Source organism: Serinus canaria, chromosome 17, assembly GCF_022539315.1.
Source record: "Serinus canaria isolate serCan28SL12 chromosome 17, serCan2020, whole genome shotgun sequence".
Taxonomy (NCBI): Eukaryota; Metazoa; Chordata; class Aves; order Passeriformes; family Fringillidae; genus Serinus; species Serinus canaria.
This window is the reverse complement of record NC_066330.1, coordinates 3,073,229-3,079,228: the sequence shown is the minus strand read 5'-3', so window position 1 is coordinate 3,079,228 and position 6,000 is coordinate 3,073,229.

Genomic DNA, 6,000 nt, shown 5'->3' with positions numbered 1-6,000 from the left:
GGGTGTTCCTCACACTGAAACACAGCTCAGCCACCACAAAATGTGCCCAAAATCCCTCAGTTGTGTTATGATGTGACTGAGCAATTTTAATTCAACCCTGCTCAGGCACCCAAATCCTGCACCCCAAAATTAGCACTGAATTAAAGCCCTCCATGAATTAAAGAAAAAAAGAAAAAAAGCCACTTCAGAGTTTTTCCTGCCTTGGATTGGATCAAGTGAAAAGCCACAGGTGGAAGATTTGCAGGATATTTTTCAGAGCTGTCTGAGAATGATTTTGACATGTTTGCTTCCTTTGGGGTTGGCAAGCTCTGCTTCTCTGGGAATGAGCCCTGTGGAAACTTCTCATTTCTCTCTGCTGGCTGGGGAGGGGGAGGCCAGGTGTAAATCTGTGCTCTGAATCAGTTCTGCAGCCCAAAATACCCAAATTCAGGGCTTTTCTCAACAGAACTTGTGCAGCCTGCACAGAAACTGCTGCTCAGCTTCGGGGGTTGATTCACTGAGAGGCTGTGGGAGAGCTGGGAAATATTTTCAGTTTGTTCCCCACGCCAGTGGCTCAGGGAATGAGTCACTTTTCCCTGGGTTTTTGTGAAAACTCAGACCCACTTTTGCTTGGGTTTTCAGGAAAACTCAGAGCCACTTTTCCCTGGGTTTTCCTGAAAATCCAGAGCTACTTTTTCCTGTGTTTTCTGGAAAATCCTGACCCACTTTTCCCTGTGTTTTCAGGAATACCCAGCCCCACTTTTCCCTGTGTTTTCCTGAAAACCCAGACCCACTTTTCCCTGGCTTTTCAGGAAAAAACCCAGACCCACTTTTCCCTGGATTTTCAGGAAAACCCAGACCCACTCTTTCCTAGCTTTTCCTGAAAACCCAGACCCACTTTTCCCTGTGTTTTCAGGAAAACCCAGACCCACTTTTCCCTGGATTTTCAGGAAAACTCAGACCCACTTTCCCCTGGATTTTCAGGAAAACTCAGCCCCACTTTTCCCTGTGTATTCAGGAAAACCCAGCCCCACTTTTCCCTGTTTTTTCACAGCCAGCTCCAGGCAGGAATTCTGCACATCTCATTGCTGGGAGTTCTCATCCCAGTCCCTGCTGCTCCTCCTGCTCTCTCCCAGGCTAGACTGCTTCCTGCTGCCTGGAGACAAACCAGCAGAGCCTGTGGGATGGGCCTGGAGTGGCTGCCCCTGCTCCAGAGGGGATTTTTTGGGAGAAACCCCCGGATCCAGCAGGGCAGGTGCTGCTCCCGCGGGCTCCGCGCTTCCTCGGCTCCTGCAATCCCGATTTCCTCCCCTCTCACATCTGCTTTCCACATTTGCTCCATCCTGGGGTCTTTCAGAGGAGACTTGAATTATTATTTTTGAGGTTTAAGAGTGGTTTTTTTTTTTAGACTCAGCTTTGGAGTCACAGTTTCTCAAGGGGTGAATCAGATTGAGGTGGTGCTGGAGAGCTCAGAGGGAAAAAAGGAGCAAATTCCCCATGGAGCCACTCTGTGGGCTTTGCAATCCCCAAGGATGTATAAGAAAAATCAAATTAGAAAAAAAATGAGGTTTTTGGGTGCTTAATTCAGCAGCAACCCCCCTGCAGGTTACTCAGTGCTGAGCAGAGGCAGGAGAGTCCTGATGAAAAATGAAATTATCTGGAAATTGAGAGGCCTGGAAGCAGCTGAGAAAATGGTTTGTTTAAATCCTTTTTTCCTCAGGGATTGAGCAGCATGTCCAAGCACAGAGAGGTGCAGCAGTGAGGAGTTGGGAGTAAAAGCTGTTCCACTGCAGCAGCCCTGGGTGGAACAAGCACAAGGATGGGCACAGCCCCAAAGGCTTTCCTGAGTTCTTGGTGCTGGAAGCATGGCCAGGGAAAGAGGAAAATGGGGCATCTGAGCCTCTGCAGCCAGAGAATCAATCCCTGCTTGTGGAATTTGTTAAAGGCTGGACTCACCTGCAGGAATTCCGTGTGAATTGATCCCAAGGAGTTTTGTGGGATAAATCAGACACGGAAGGACTGAAAGACAAATTCACTTTTGTATTTCCCATCCCAAACCAGGATTAGCCTGCTCCCAACGTCTTTAAATGTCAAAGGAAAGCTCCTGCTCCCTTTGGAGGGGGAAATGCCATCCCAGGGCTGTGAGAAAGGCCAGGAAAATCAGGAGGCACCACTGCTCCTGTGCCACAATGCCAAATGGGATTTGCCAGGGTTGGTGGTGCCAGGAGCTCTGTGCTGGGCAGGGAAATGCTGCCAGGGACCCCCAGACACCTCCTGCAGCTGATCCTGATGGAACAAACCCTTCCAGCCAGAGCACAAGGGAGCTCTGATTGCCCCTGGCTGCATTTTGGGGTCTGGCAGAGCTGCTGCTCAAGGAGAGGGAGGATTCCTCCTGGCAGCCCTCACGTTGCCATTTTGCACTTTAAGATGCTTTTCTTGCTGTCTTGTTGGTCCCACTGAGCAGTTTTTCCTCTCCTTTGGGTCCCTGGCCTCAGCAGCAGCATTAGATGAGCATTTTTTATTGTTTTTAGCCAGCTGAGATGCTCACAAATACCAGTTTGCAGGAGGACATTTGTGAGCAGCATGAAATTGCCATCCTGGAGAAGCCCAGATCAGGGCTATCAATAGGGAGGGGGCTGGAATCTGCACAGGAATTGGGAATATCCCCTGGGAACAGGGCCTGGCTCTGGGCAGGACAGCCCTGCTAGCCCAGCTTGAGCAATCCAGCACTCTGAATTCTTATTTTATTTTATTTATTTTTTTTTTTTAAGCTGGCAGGATGCCACCAAACCTTCCCCTAATCCCTCTCCTTGCAAGGATGGGAATTACATCTGGCCAGGCTTTGGAGGAGCTGAGGGCTCTGAAAACTGAACCTCCTCGAGCCTGGTGTGCATTTATCTTCCTTTGCAGGACATTAGCAGGCAGAGTTTGTTTTCAGTGAGTTATTTAGCAGAAAGAGGGATTAGACCTTGGGCTAGCATTGATTAACCCCTGCATGTTGAGTTGTTTAACAGCATAATGGATTAGTCATGTTTGCTGCTGACCTTTGTCAATTGAATCCTTCAGCTGCAGCTCCTCCTCTGGCTTTTTAAAATACACAGCTCCTTAAAAAAAATATAAAATAAAGGAATAAAAAAATTTAAAAAGTGGGATTTGTGCTAAAATAGCCCTGGAGGGAAGAGCTGGGGCAGAGAGTCTCAGGATTTCAGGTCTTGGGTGTGACATGGCAGGAGTGGAGCCCCATGGATGTGACAGGTCCTGAGGGCTCTGCAGGAGCTGGGGATGGAACAGATGGACAATTCCTGCCCAGGAATTGGGATTTCTGTGGGGCTGGAGGGGGAAAGCCCAGCACTGGGATTTATGGCCATGCTGGCAGTGGAATCTGTCATGTCTGGTGATGAAGAGGTGACTTTTTAAAGGAAGGGATGGGGCAGAGGTGCTGTGAGCTCACGGCCTTTGATGGAACAAAATTCAATCAGTTGAGCATCTTAGCTGGCTAAAATATAATAAAAACCTCATCTAATCCTGCTGCTGAGGCCAGGGACCCAAAGGAGAGGAAAAACTGCTCAGTGAGACCAAACATGACACCAAGAAAAGCATCTTAAAGTGCAAAATGGCAACGTGAGGGCTGCCAGGGCTGGATAAAGAGCCCTCACAGAGATCACATTGGGCCCAGGAGAATGTCTGAGCTGAGGGTGTCTCCTCAGACCTTCCATTCCCTCAGCACTGCCACAAGAAGCTGCTTCACTTTGCCTTTTTATCAATTTTTTTTTTTAACACCTTTTTTAAAACACCTTCCTGCTGCAGCCAGGAGCTCTTTCTGGGCTCCTTCTGCTGCAGTACAAGTCAGGTCAAGGAGTTTGTTTGCTTTACTAAAAACGATCCTCCAAGTTCAAACAAAACTTAATTTGTGGGAGCCCCGTGGCCTCTGTGAAACACAAACCCCTCTGGCCTCCTGATTGATGAGCACAGAGCCAGGGGGAAGGCTGGCCTGAGGAAACAGAGCTGGGGACAGGTCCAGGGAAGGAACTGGGGCAGGAAAAGGGGGAAGAGCAGCCAGAAATGGGAACACAGGGCTGGAAGGAGCTGGAAGGAGCTGGAATGAGCTGGAATGAGCTGGAAGGAGCTGGAATGAGCTGGAATGAGCTGGAATGAGCTGGAAGGATCTGGAATGAGCTGGAAAGAGCTGGAATGAACTGGAATGAACTGGAATGAACTGGAATGAGCTGGAATTAACTGGAATGAGCTGGAAGGAGCTGGAATGAGCTGGAAGGAGCTGGAAGGAGCTGGAATGAGCTGGAAGGAGCTGGAATGAGCTGGAATGAACTGGAATGAACTGGAATGAGCTGGAATGAGCTGGAAGGAGCTGGAATTAACTGGAATGAGCTGGAACGAACTGGAATGCGCTGGAATGAACTGGAATGAGCTGGAATGAGCTGGAACGAACTGGAATGAACTGGAATGAACTGGAATGAGCTGGAATGAGCTGGCCAAGGCTCTGCTGGCTCTGCTTCTGTGGGAAGGGAGAGGCTGAGTTTAGCAGAGGGGTTAGGACAGGTCTAAGGTAAGCCCAGGCTTTGGGTTTGTCTCTGAATGTGGAAAGGTTTGGAGGAGGTTTTTCTTTGGTTAGGGATGGATTTGAAGAAGTTTTTTTGCTGTTCTTGACCAGTTTTCATTCCAGCTAGGCCTTGCCCTGCCTCATCCCATTTTCCTTATTCTGCCAACATCTCTGACCAACCAAAATGAACATCCCAGGGCTGAGGAGGAAAATTTTGGGATCAAGCACCCAAGCTGAACCTCTGGAGCTGCTGCTGGCTCCGTAAACTCGTGACCTTTAATCTTCAGTCATGGTTATGATGGGCAAAGCGGGGCTGGAAAATGAAATTTGTGTTCCGTGGATTCCTTGTGGGGTCAGGGGCACTTCAGGAACTTCTTCAGTGCTTGACCCTTGTGGGGATCAGAGGCAAGGGGCACTCCCTGCTCCGGGGCAGCTCCTGGTTCCACAGCACACTGTGTGTCCCCCCAGGGATTATCTCCTGCAGTCCAGACAGATTATCTGGCTTTAGTCAGAGCTAAACTCTGCCTGCAGAGCAGAGGGAGAGGGGGAACTCAGCCCCAGGGAATGGCAGCTCCTCCCTGGCCCCCAGGCTGGCACTGGGCACGCAGAGGGCAAGGGCAGCTGAGTTCAGCCTCCTCACAGAGCAATTTATCCCAAATTTCACAGCTTGGGATGGCTCAAACCCATCCAAGGCTTGGCCTCATCACCCTGGAGCTGCAGAGGAGGCAACAAGGCTGGAAAAAGAGGAGGAGTGGAAAGTCTGTTCCCTTTATAAAGCTATTTCCTCTCTCCAACAGAGCTGTGAACCACCCAAACATGCACAAAAACAAACCCCACCTTGTGCTGCCTGCTCTCGCCACGGATGGGGCTGGTCCTGGTGCCACCTCATGGCAAAAAATCCCATTTCCATCCCCCCTGGAGCAGCTGGGATTTGGGAGAATTGCCTGCCCAGCTCCTGCAAAGCCCCAGCAGGTGCTCAGCCTCAGTGGGGTGGGAGTTTGGGTTTTTCTGGGGGGGGGAAATTGAACTCTTGAAAGAGTTTTCCTTTTGATTCTTGCCCTTTGGGAGGTGCCTGTTGGATGTTTTCCTGGTGCCTGGGTTCCAACTGAAGCATGAATTATCTGTTCTGCCTGAAAACCTGCAGCAATCTGGTGTTGGGGTTGGGATTTGGGTTGGGATTTGGGTTGGGGTTGGGATTTGGGGTTGGGATTTGGGATTTGGGGTTGGGATTTGGGGTTGGGATTTGGGTTGGGGTTGGGATTTGGGTTGGGGTTGGGATTTGGGGGGTTGGGGTTTGGGGTTGGGATTTGGGTTGGGGTTTGGGTTGGGTTGGGGTTGGGATTTGGGTTGGGGTTGGGATTTGGGGTTGGGGTTTGGGGTTGGGATTTGGGTTGGGGTTGGGATTTGGGGTTGGGGTTTGGGGTTGGGATTTGGGTTGGGGTTGGGATTTGGGGTTGGGATTT